This window comes from Monodelphis domestica, chromosome 7, assembly GCF_027887165.1.
Source record: "Monodelphis domestica isolate mMonDom1 chromosome 7, mMonDom1.pri, whole genome shotgun sequence".
Classification (NCBI taxonomy): Eukaryota; Metazoa; Chordata; class Mammalia; order Didelphimorphia; family Didelphidae; genus Monodelphis; species Monodelphis domestica.
The window spans coordinates 134,077,313-134,090,702 of NC_077233.1; the positions used below are offsets into that span (position 1 = coordinate 134,077,313).

General features: G+C 40.3%; 1 protein-coding gene across 1 annotated transcript in view; it reads left to right on the forward strand.

Moving 5' to 3' along the window:
- The first annotated feature begins 897 nt into the window (after positions 1 to 897).
- The window catches only part of IL4R (interleukin 4 receptor), a 63,916-nt gene continuing 51,423 nt past the window's right edge, over positions 898 to 13,390 (forward strand). The window contains exon 1 of the mRNA XM_007499486.2: positions 898 to 1,355. The gene's annotated coding sequence lies outside the window, so the exon portion shown is untranslated. The remainder of the gene's footprint in view (positions 1,356 to 13,390) is intronic.

Here is a 13,390-nt window from a genome sequence, read left to right on the forward strand (position 1 = left end):
TACTTCCTAGCTGCGTAAAACCTGGGGCAAGTCAGTTAACCTGCTTGCCTCAGTTTCCTCATCTGTCAAATAGGAAATTATAGCACTTCCCTGCCAGGGTTGTCCTGAAGGATAAAATGAGATAATATCTGTAAAGCACTTTGCAAAATTGGAAATGCTACATACACACTAGTTATTATTATTATCCCTTCTTCTTAGAATAACTCTCCCTGTTTCCTTCAAAGCTTGGGTCAAAAGCTACCTCCTTGAGTTCCTTGTGCTTTCCCCCATCCAAGCTGAAAATGGCCTTGTTTCGGTTTTGTACCTACTTTTTGTGTGACCCACTTGTTTCTTTGCCTCATAACTTAACTCCTTGAGCCCAGAGTATGTCTCCGTCTTCGTTTCCAGCATCCGGCATTGTTTCCCACTTTCTAAATGCTTGTGGAATGTGTGGACATTTTCCCTAAGTGAAGATTAGTTTCCTCATCTGTAAAAGAAGGGGTCAATAACAATAGCTAGCATTTAGCTTCAAGATTTGCAAAATGTTTTGCATATTTGTTTTCTCCTTTGACTTCCAACAACTCTGCTATGAGGTAGCTGGCTATTTTTAGCCCAACTTTACAGATGAAGAAATTGAGACTGAGAAAGTTAACTCGCTTGCTCAGGCTCCCAAAGCTTGCAGGGGTTGGAGGCAGGACAAGAACTCGGGTTCTCCGGGTTTGAAGTCCAGCGTTCTAATCCCTGTGCTACCTTGCTCCCTCTTGCCCGGGATCTCTCTAAGGTCCCACAGTTCTACGAACTGGACCGGAGGAGAACACCTGTCCCACAAAAAAAGAGGAGGGTGGAAAGGCGGCGCCCCACCCCCAAACTTTCTGTCCCGCCCCCAATACCCCCCAATCCCATCTCCACCCAAGCCTACAGTAGTGAGAGATAGCAGGAAAAGAGGAAGAGAGAAGCTGGGGAGCTGGTGGCTCTCATGTCCCTGGCCTGGCCTGGAGCGGGGGAGGCAGCGTCATTGCTGGGAAGCCGGATGAGCCGAGATCGGGAGGGGGTGGACTCTGCCTTTCATTTGTTCGAGATAACCGAGGAGGCTGGGCTTGCAAATATTCTCCCCCAGAGCTGCAGTAGAGTTGGGGAGAAGGAGGAAGCGCCGGCTCCCGTTGTTTTAAAAAAGGGAGGGAAGAGGTGGAGGGGGCTGGGGTTCGGGGGGACTGGAGGGAGGGACGGAAAGGTAAGAGCTAGATGAAGAAAAGTTCCCAACCGCTTAGGTTTTCCGGCCTTCCCTCCTCCCGCCAGCTGTGCCCGGGTTGGTTGGAAGAGTTCATGGACCAGCAGCAAAATCCAGCCTTGGGGATCGTGAGCGAGCTTCGCTAGATGTGAGTCCTGGGGGACATTGGCCAAGGAGGGGTAGGGAGGGCAAGGATGGGAATGCGTTTTTACTTTTTGTTTTGTTTCTCTGTGGGGCCTTAGAATTGTTGGGAGAGCGAGACTTTAATCCTCTGATACTCCCTTGGAAGGGCACCAGTCGTCAGTGCCCCATCCTTAGACCCTTGTTCAGGTGTGCTATTTAAAAGGAGTCCCGGGAGCCTCGAAGGGGACACGGCTGGTAGCTGCGTGGTCAGGGGGCGGAGGGGAGTGGAGAGGCGTGGGACCAGTCAGGAAAAGTTTGATTTGACTCGGCATCTCTGATTTTTCAGTGTAGATGGTACTAGGTTTGTACAAATGTGAGACACTTCTCTCACACGAGTCGTCAGGACTCCATGGCTAGCCCTCTTCCCAATCCCCAGCGGCGCCCCCATTCTAAGAGTATTTAAGAATATCGCGGCGTAATTATTAGTTGTCTTCTTCCCAGGTCCGGAAACTTAGACCTAGAGCTGTCAATGAGCCTGATTATTTGGGCATTTGCCTGGGGCATTTTCTGAAGTGGCTTATCCACGTGTGCTCAGTAGTGAAAAGGGTGCAAGCCTCACAGGGGCTTATCTAAAAACTGTAACAACTGAGATAAAGGCTGACATTAGCCATGGCACAGAGTAGCAGAGGAAGCTTTAGAGATCCTCTCCAACAAAGGAGAAAACATGGCCAGAGAGGGCAAGGGATTTGCTCTAGTTCACCCAGCTTATAAGCAAGACAAAGAGCTAGGACTATCCTGGATTGCCCAACTTGACGTAAAAATGTTTGATGTCAAGTTTCAACATAATGTCTCGCCTCGGTTGTGTAATGCATAGTCTTCTAAAAAGTTTTCGAAAAAATAGGACCACAGGTCCACAGGTCTACTTTTTTAAAAAATTAACACATTTCCCCCTTTCTTCTATCTCCCCTTGGGGGCAGGGAGAAAGAAAAAAGGGTAAAAACAAACAAACAAACAACCCCCTTGTAACTAATATGTATAGTCAAATTAAAAAAAATTCACATATTTGTCAGGTCCAAAAATGTATCTCATTCCACATATTTAGTCCTTCTCCTCACTGTCAGGAAATGGATACTATTCTTCATGTTTAGTCATTTGGAATCATTGCGTATACCAGAGTTCATAAGTATTTCAACATTTGTTCATTTTGATCCAATGTTGTTGTATTGTAGAAATTATTCTGGCTCTATTTACCTTACCTGGCATCAGTTCCCAGGCTTCTCAGTAACCATCTTCTTTGTTGTTTCTTATAGCAGAATAGTATTCCATTATATTCATATACCATACTTATTCAGCTATTTCCCAATTAATGGGCTCTCCTTTAGTTTTCTGTTCTTTGCTACCAGACAAAAATAGCTGCTGTTTTGGGGTCTACAGATCTTTCCCCTTTTCTTTGATCTCCATGGGATATAGGCCCAGTAATGGTAACACTGGGCAATTTGTTCCCAATTTTCCTGGCTATAATAAATTTTAAAAGCACATTTCTGGGGAGTGATATTGCAAGAGAAAACAAGAATGAAATAATAAACAGCAGGAATGGTAAAAATGAAGAAGATTGGCAATGTGCCAATAACCTCAGTGTTTTCTAAGTTCAAGGGTAGTGCTTTTAATTAACCCCTTACTTTCTGCAGAATCAATATTCATTCTAAGTCAGAAGAGTAATAAGAGCTAGGCAATTGGAGTTATGTGACTTGCTCAGGGTCACACAGCTAGGAAGTGTCTGAATCCATATTTGTGCCTACAGGCACTTAACAAATGTTTGTAGATTAATTGACTAACTTGAGTAAAGCTGAATTCCAAAAAGATGTATACATGGTAGAAAATGTACTGGGCATGGAGTCTGAGGGCACAAGATATTAATATTAATTCTATTATTAACTTTGTGGCCTTAACCCAGATTTGCTTCCTCTCTCTGGTCTTCAGTTGCCTGTTTTATAAAATGAGAGATTTGAACTCTATCATCTCTAAGGCATCCTTCAGCTCTGACATTCTATAACTTTGATCATGAGACTTGAGAGTTAGAAAAAACATTGAACTTGGAATCAGAGACCTGCTTTTAAATTTATACTCCTTATCAGCTGAGCAGCCCTGGGCTAGTTATTCAACTTTCCTGAACCAGAGGGTCCCTGTCACTATAGTGGAGATAATAATGCTGGCATCTTCTATCTCACAGGAGGCTTAGAAGAACCCGGTGAAATCTTATGCTCCCTCCCCTCCAGGACCACTTAAGTGTGTGAAAGCATTTTGAAAACTCTAAAAGCATTCTATGGATTTGTTAAAACTAAATTAAGTATCATAAATTATATTATTATTTGATCAGGAGACTTTTCTGCTATTTCTGAGGTTTTAAATGATGCTGGAATCACCTTAAAGAAGAAAAGTAGGCTCAGAATTAAATTAAACAAATATTTATTTAGCACCTACTGTGTGCAGGATACTGTGTGAGACATAGAGGAAACAAAGACACAGCCAAAAGAGGCTCTGCCCTCCAGAAGCTTCCATTTTACAGATTCATGAAGACCATGAGATTGGAAGGAATGTATTCAAGATGTGAGGGGTAAATGGGAGACCAGGTTCAGGGACTAACAAATTGGCCAATTTGGTCTAAGTCTTTTTCTAAGATCCTCATGCTTATGAATAGAAGACTTCTGTGTTAAAAATAGTGCTGGACAAGCTGTACCATTTTGACAGGAAAACATTATGTCCTTCTGAAATCTGTGGAACTATCTCTAGAGAGCATATATTCACAGTTAAGAGGGATTTAGAGATTTCCAAATCCAACTGCTTCCCTCTTCCTTTCCTCCCTCCCATATTTTTCCCCCAAGAGAGGGGAAGTCGCTCACCCTTGGTCATGTAAGTCGTCAGTTGAAGAACCACAATTTAAACCCAGGTGCCCTGATCTCCACCTCTAAGACACCCCTAATTAGAAAGGAGTGGGATGGGGGAAGGATTCAAGTTTTTCTAAATTCTCTTTTAAAAAAAGTTCTCTTGTTGACCATCTACAAAGGTTACAGTGTAAGTAATAATAGCATTTAAAACTCTGATAAAGGACTTTAAGTTGCTTTTTCAATAAGGGTATGGAGTGCAAATGAGTAAATCAACACATTAAACATACCTTATTTTTTGAAACCACAGAAGAAACCATTTCTAGGAAGACCTAGTACATTTACACACAAAAAAAACTGATCAGCAAAAGTAAACAGTAAAGGGAAAAATTGGAAAATTGTTTCAGAGCAGAGGAAGGTCTTTGAGCATCCTATTAATTTGCTACCTACCTTACTAAAATTCCTTTCTATAACATCTCCAACAAGTGATTCTGAGGACTTTCCATGAAGGAGAGCCCATTCCTTCCCCTAAGGCATCTTATTTCCCTTTGGAATAACTCCTCCTGATATCAAACTTACAGGCGCCTCTTTGTAACTTTCATCCCTTATTCTTTGTTCTGATTTTGGGGTCCCAGCAGAACAAGCTCAGTCCTTCTGCATGATAGCTTCGGATACTTGAAGGCAATTATCCTGTTTCTTCCACACACCCTCATCCCTTCCCTATCCACTAATATTTACCTCTGCATTCTAGGAAATAAATGCAATGTTCAGAGCAAAAGTCACTCCAATTCCTATCTTTTTAGACAATCGAAAAACCTCACTGCTGGAAAGAACCCTTAAAAGTTAGCTAGTCGAATACCTCCTCCTACAAATGAGGAAATGGAGGTCTAGGGATGAGAAGCAATCTGCGTAAGGCCACACATCAAGGTTTACCAAGCATTTGCCTTTTTCCTGGTCCAATTTTTGTCCAATTAGGTAAAATGTGCTATGCTAACCAGTTTGAATAATTTTCAAAATCCTGCTCCATTTTCATAAGGATGAGAAATTCCAAGCACCAGAAAAGTCTTAAAATATGTTTTCTAGTGGGAGACAGTAGCAAAGTAAATTCCTAAATCTGATGAAAGAATCAGGATGCTAGGGGGTAATCATCAATATCATTTCCCCAGAATAAGTCTTGAGGGATTCGTGTAAGATCATTTGTTCCCATGGCAAAAGACCAAGCCTGAGAAATCAAAGATGAGACAGCAATCCAATGGACTTTCAGAACATTTATGTTTCTCTCCTGTGTGATGAGATCTTAATAAACTGTAGAACATGATCCAAAGTGGTTGGACATCAAGGGAAATTGGTGATGTAAGCCCTCTTTCAGAAATGTTTAACATTTCTATTAGCTCATATTTATCTAGTTCTTTACTATTTACCAAATAGTCTTTGCATGAATTTATGAGATCCTTAGTGAAACCCTGTGAGATTGATAATTCAAATATTTGTCTCCACTTTACAGACTGGGAAATGGAATCTCAAAGAAGCTAAGTAGTAAAACAGCCGAGTTTAGAACCGAGGCTGTCAATATTGCTAGTGAAATGCTTTTTCAGCCTCTCTCATATTGTGTACAGGATGGGTTTGGGTGAGGAATGTTCATCTTTCTGGGGTTTTTACAATGAATAAGAAAAGGAAAGCTTTTGAATCTATTTCAAAGTGTTGTGAGGGCAGTGGCTTGCAAAAGGTAAAGCGCTATGTGAAAGGGAGATATAATCTGCAATTTATAATGTTATAGAGGCAGTCAGGTGCCCAGTGGATAGAATGCCAGTTGGGAGGATCAGGGTTCAAATGTGGCCTCAGATACTTCTTAACTGTGTGACCTGGACACAAGCCTAACCCTTGCCCTTCTTAGAGTTGTTACTAAACCAGAAAGTAAAATTAAAAAACAAAACAATGTTATGATAATGGGTCATCCAGATATTAGGCTGGGAGATTTAGAACTGGAAAGGACTTTAGAAGTCCAAAGTCCTCTCTTAGCTGGAGAGAAAAGGGGGGTTTTTAAAGTTTAAGTGATTTGCCCAAGACCACAAAGGGAGTAAATGGCAAAGTTGAGGTTTGAATCCAAGACCTCAGAATTGAAATTCACTATTTTTCCCCACTGCTCCACAGTGGCTTTCTCTTATGATGCACTGAACTGTTTCCTAGACCTCTTCACAACAACCCATGTGAGGCTGGTTGTTTTAAGTATTATTGCTTGCATTAACCAAAAGAAAGTGGACCTCAGTGAACTTAAGTGACTCAGCCAGTTACCCAGCCAGTCAGTAAATGGCAGAGCCAGGATTTAAACCCAAGTCTTCTGATCCCAAGTCTAGGGTCCTTCCCTCTCTTCCAGGCTTCTTCCAACTTCCAATGAGGGGAGATGCCCTTCAGGATGCCTTCAAGTTTCCTATTCTCATTCTCTGCTTTATCTTTCCCTTCTTCAATCCCTCTTTCTAATTGTCTTTGTTTTCTCCTCTGGTCCTCTTCATCAAAGTCAAAAGTGGTAATGGTAAAGAGTGGGAGAGATTTTAGTCTTGTTTAGTTTAGTTTAGTTTAATTGATTGTTAGAGAGGCATGGTCACTTATGGAAACTTCTGATCTAGGCTTCAATACTAGGATATGGTTATGTCACTGATTCCCTAGAGAATTGTTCTGAACAGCTAGGACCAATCCAGCCAAGTCAAGAGATACTCTCTCATCTTGGTATCTAGACTCAAATATAATAAAAACCTCCGGGAAGCCTTTCATTCCCTCACCCCCTTCTACCTTTCCAGTTTTCTTACCTTTTCATCTTCTTATCACTGCTGCCTTATATTGCAATCTCATAACAATAGTCTCCTTGCTGCTTCCTCCTCAAGAGAATCTTGTCTTAATTTTGTGTATTTTCCTTCCTTCTCTCCTTCCTTCATTCCTTCTTTTGTTCATTTGTTTATTCTTTCCTTCCTTTCTTCCTTCTTCCTCCTTCTCTCTCTCCTTTTGTTCATTTTCTCTTCCTCCCTCCCTCCCTCCTTCCTTCCTTCCTTCCTTCCTTCCTTCCTTCCTTCCTTCCTTCCTTCCTTCCTTCCTTCCTTCCTTCCTTCCTTCCTTCCTTCCTTCCTTCCTTCCTTCCTTCCTTCCTTCCTTCCTTCTCCAAGGCAGAAGACTGGCAAGTTCTAGGCAATGGGAATTAAGTGACTTGCTCAGGGAGACTACACAGCTAGGAAGTATCTCAGCCCCAGTGGGCACACAAAGACCCCCCTCCTAATATGTTTCACTTAGCACAGTGCCTGGAACATAGTAAGTATGTAGCAAATCAGTGGTTTTTGATTGATTGAATTGTGATCTGTGCAAGTATACAGAGTACTCATAGATCTTTGATGCACTGGACTGTCAGTTGAATTTTCCTACCAAAAACAAGGTATGCTTATTTAATCCATCAACTTCAGTGGATGACCTATAAATTTCTTTTTGACTCCAAGTGGTTGTTAAGGACTTTACAGTTCTAAGGTCACAGGTATTAGAACCAACAGGATTTAGAGGTTATTTAGTTTAGCCTTCCTTGTTTCTCTTTATTTCCCCTCTCTATAATTTAGAGGTGTCAGAACTAAAACCTAGAAGGGGGGATGTATGCCAATGGTCCCACTAGTAGTGAGTGGTGTCTCCATGAATCCTTGTAGAATATCCAGTCATGTTGCTTACTCATTTATAACGTATTTGATAAGGAGTTGCTGTGTGCAGAGCCCTAGGCAAAGTTCTGGGGAAGACACAAGATTTTGATAGAAACCCCCCATCCCCCCACCCCCTGTCCCTTTCCTTTAGGAAGTCCCAGGCTAGCAGAGAGATAATATGCAAATACTGAGAACTATAATACAGGAAGTCTAAGTTTATATCTGTACAGGCCTAATTTTGTAAGTAGATAGCGTGACATGGAGATGAACACGCTAGGCTTGAAGCTCCCTAGAATTGGGGTCCAATCCAGCTTCTGACACTTACTTTTATGACTCTAGGGAAATCACTTTACTCTGGGAGCCTTAGGCAACTCCCTAGGATTTACCTGCCAAGTTATAGGGAGAACTTCCCACAAAGGGAATTTCTTCAGTAGGAAAACATCTATCTCTTCCATACTCTCCATTAGGAAATCTTTTCCAATAAAAATCTGTACATATTGACAAGGCCTAAGAAGGTCTGAGAAAGGTCCCTTTATTTAATTTAGGAGACCGGGGTCAAGAGAGTTTTGTTCCACAGTTCTGAGGATGAGAACATTAAGTTAAGAAAAAAACAGTCATGTTTGTGTTTGGGGTGACAAAACACATTTGCTTCCATGATCACATTTGACCATGATGAGGGAGAGACAGAGAGACAGAGAGACAGACGGAGGCAGACAGAGAGAGAGACAGAAAGAGAGGAGTTTGATTACTAACAGGTCATTTTTATCCCAGGTTTAAGCTAAAGGTAAAATTTAAGTATGATGCACTTTTGGAAAGAAGTTTGTACCTGTCAGTTAAAACATGAAATGTTTTTTTTCTTATCAGGCATTTGCTTTAGATTCAATTTTAGCTTTGAAAACCACAAAGACTTGGCACTACTTCTGATATCTTGATTTTAATTACTTTCTATGCTATTTGTTGTTTGTTTTCAATTAAAGGTAGATGAAGAGAGAGAGAGAGAGAGAGAGAGAGAGAGAGAGAGAGAGAGAGAGAGAGAGAGAGAGAGAGAGAGAAGCTGGGTTGCCTAGTGGATAGACTACTGGGCTTAGAGTCAAAAAGGACCAAAATTCAAATCCACCCTTAGATACTTACTAGCTTTGTGATCCTGGGTAAGTCAGTTAACTTACTGTTTCCTCTTTGTCTCAGTTTCCTCGTATGTAAAATGAGCTGGAAAAAGAAATGGCAAACCACTCCACTATTTCTGCCAAGAAAATCCCAAATGGATTAGGAATAGTCAAACAGAAATGAACCACAAAAACATTTATTAAAAGCAATTATTTGTAGGATGGTAAAAGTTTTTTTTTAATTTTTTTTAATTTTTAAACATTATTTTATTTGGTCGTTTCCATACATTATTGGTAAAAGTTTAATAGCTAACTGGGGAGTTATGGGGAAGCAGGAATAATTGCCTGATACACTTTGAAATTTAATCTGCATTATTGACATTTGCCTCATACTTTCTTAACTCTAAACAATCAACAAAATAATCAATACTTGATTTGAAATATTTGTTAATTTCCTTCATTATTTCAGTATTGTTTTTCATTATTCTTTATCATTTTATTATCATATCATAAACTTTCATACTGATAATGGAATAATGTTATTTCCCAAACTGGCTCGAGCTGGCCTCCAGCACACCCCTGATTAAATGCCTACTATGTGCCAAGGACTCTTTGGATATAGATAGGGATGCAGGGAAGATCCAAAAGGGAGCTTGTCTCATGCTGCCTGGCCTCTGCCTCAGCCAAGGGGCTTAGATTAGATGACTTCTTTGTTCTCTCCAGCCTTAGGATTTAGCACTTCTCTGTAGCCCTGCTGACCAGAAGATATCTATCTCTCTACAATTTCTCGTCTTTATATCTTATTCTACATATTGTCTTATGAAAACTTTATAATATACTAGCCATTTCCTCCAAATCATTTATTTATGCTTCTGAGATTTGTGGACCAGTTTTATCAACAACTATTTTTTTATTGGCCAATAATTGCCAACTACAGGCCATGAGTCATGTAGATTTCTTTTAAAAGTTTCATTTGTAAAGTGGCTGAGTAGATTTGAGTGCCAGGAGTAGAGCTGGAAGGCTCTGAGTTCAGATTTGACCTCAGACACTTAGCTATGTGGCCCTGGGCAAGTTACTTAACCCCAATTGCCTGACCTTTACCCCTCTTCTGCCTTTGAATTGATAAGACAGAAGGTAAGGGTTTAAAAAAATATTCATTTGCTTCATAGCTTTCATAGGATAAGATACAGAAAGAATGTGGAGTAAAGGGAATTCAGAGGAGAATAGCTTGGTGCTACTTTTTTTTCCTGTATGTGAAAGACTCCAATGTTTGGGGTTTTTTTTAGTCATCAAATATGAAATTGTACTAGAAGGAATAAACATTTCCTGGCTCCCAGAGGCTCTCAAAGAAAATAAACTTTCCATTCTATTATAAACTCTTGGAGAGCAAAAATTGTTTTTTTTACTTATAACAACAATGCCAAATAATTGACATTTATATGGCCCTTTAAAGTTTACAAAGTGCTTTCCTTACAAATATCCTATAAGCTAAATAATGGAAGGTTTATTGTCCTTGTTTTTACAATGAAGAAGCGGGTGCTCAGAGAGAGAAACTGACTTTCACAGCATCATACAAATAAGAGGCACAGCTAAAACTTGAATTCAAATCTCCTGGCTCCCAGTGGAGGGCTTTGTAAACTACTTATTATTGTTTTGGTCTTGTCTGATTCTTTGTGATCCCATTTGGGATTTTCTTGGCAAAGATCTTGGAGTGGTTTGCCATTTCCTTCTCCAGTTCATTTTACAAGTTGAGGGAACTGAGGCAAACAGGGCTAAGCAACTTGCTCAGGGTCACCCAGCTAGTAAGTGTTTGAGGATAGATTTGAACTCAGGAAGATGAGTCTTCCTGACTCCAGTCCCAGTGCTTTGTCTACCATTGCTGCCTGGCTGCCCCTTTTAAACTATTTAGCCTCTCCTGATACTTGACAGAGTGAATTACACACAGCAGGCACTTGATAAATGTTTCAACAAATCTAATTTAACTACTGAAAGCAAGTCATTGGGCTTAATCATGGAGAAAACCTGGATGAGGAAATTTCCCAAACTCCTATGATTGAGCTGGAAGGTGCCTTTTCCACAGCTTACGACTTTTGTTTACACTGTTGAAAGGGTAAAGTACCCCAACCAGGCTCATACACAGCCAGGAGGTGTCAGAAATGGACCCAGGCTCTGAGTCCAATTCTCCATCCAAGATGCTGGACTGTATCTCAAGAGCAATAGAATACTTTTCAGCTAAGGGATCAGGGCAGGCTCCATGGAAGAGGAGGCACTTGAGCTAGGCTTTGAAGAAAGACTTTAATTGCTAGAGATAAGGAGAGAGGGCTCTCAACAGTAGGGATCAGATGGAATGAATGGATGGAAGTAGCATGTCCCATTGGGGAGAGAGGTAGTTGGCCACCTTGGCTAGAATGTAGGTGTATACAGGGCAATGAAATGGAGTAAGGCTAGAAAGGGAGATTGAATCCTGAGTGGAGAGCCAGGCTAAGAATAAATGGATAAATAAATGAATATTTGACTTCTTGGTTTCCTTCTAGCTCTGTAAAACTCAGATTAAGCCCAAACATTTTGCCTTTTCCTGGGCTAAGAGTATTTAAACAATTTTTCTAAAAATTAGAATCACTTGTTCAATAAGTTAATATTTTGGATTTTTCTTTTTACTTATTTTAAACATTCAAATCCTCAGATGGAGGATTTGAAAAGATGAAACATTCATTTTTTAAGTTTCAAATCCCCAATTCTCCTCCCTACCCAGCTCATTGAGAAGGCAACTAATATGATACTCATTATACACGTGAAGTCATGCAAAGCTTTTTGCCAAAAACAATAAAAAGCAAGACAAATAAAATGAAAACAATCTGTATCACTTTTTACTGAGTCCATCAGTTCTTCTTCTGGAAGTAGCACTTTTCATCATGAATCCTTTGGAATTGTTATGCATCGTTGCACTACCCAGAGTAAAGCTATGCTTTCTGCAAAACATTTTATGAAGAAGAGATAGAAAGAGAATGAAAATGTGTCCTCTGCCTTTAAGAAGCTTATGATCTAATAGAGGGTCCAAAGGCATAAATAAGTATGATATATGGTAGAATGTGATAATAACAATAATATCTAGCATTTACATAGTATTTGCAGAGCCCTTTGAGTATTAATTCATTTGATTCTACTGAGACCATGGGAGGCAGGTTCAATTATTATCCCCATTTTAGAGAAGGGGAAACTGAGGCTGAAAGAGGATAGGTGACATGCCAAGAGTCACAGAGCTAGTAAAATTGCTGAATTAGAATTTGAACTCAGCTATTGCTACTTCCTCAGCCAGTCACACCATGCCACCTAGCTGCTCATTGGGCATAGGTGGAGACAAAATGATTCGACATACAGACTAGAGTGAGTGAAGGCACCATGGTAGAAAAGCTGTGTAAACCTGTCAAAGGAAAAGCAAGAAATCTAGTTTGTGTGGAATATAGCTCCCATCCCTTAAGAAAGGACTTGAAAAATAGGGAAGGGAATAAGCATTTAAACTAAGGATCTACTGGGTGCCAGGCTCTTTAAGCACTTTCTAAACGTCCCATTTAATTTTCACAGCAATCCTATGAGGTAGGTGTTATTATTATTGCCATTTTACAGTAGAGGAAGCTGAGAGAAAGAGGTTAAGTGGCTTGCCTAGGGTTTAACAGCCAGGTGTTTGAGATAGGATTTGAATTCAGGTCTTCCTGACTCCACGGTCCAGTCTTCTATCTACTGCGCCACCTAGCTGACTCTGATAAGAAGGGTCTCAAGTGCCAGGCTAAGGAACTGTCAGGCAGGCTACAACAACTCTTTCAGATGAAACCTTTAAAATTAACAGGCTCTCTGAAGATCTCAGAGGAATTGGTTTATTTGATTCGTGAAATTCTAGAGGTCAGGTATGTACCAACTAACAATAAAGTTAAGTTAACATCTTACACTCTTAGGCAAGAGAATAAAGGATTATTTTCCAGAATATTTTATTTTCACTGGCTTTTAGAAAACACTTGCAAAGTCTTGCAAAGTGCTTTATGGCTCATTTACTCCTCAGAACAATACTGGCAGACACACACTGCCACTATTATCCCTGTTTGATAGATGAAGAAACTGAGGCAGAGAGTCACACAACTAATAAGTGTCAGATGGAGGATTTGAATGTAGGTCTTTCTGGTTGCAGATTCAATAGACATCCTTTCTACTTCATTCATGCTTATACTGTTGTAGAAGGTGTTTGTTCTCTGGTAGTACTTATAGCCAGAAAATCTTCTTCTAAGGATAAGGCTTTTCCACCAGTTGGGGAATGGTTGAACAAGGACAGTATGTGATTATGATGGGGTACCAGTATGCTGTAATAAATGATGAAGGGAATGATTTCATAGAAACCTGGAAAGATTCTTATAAACT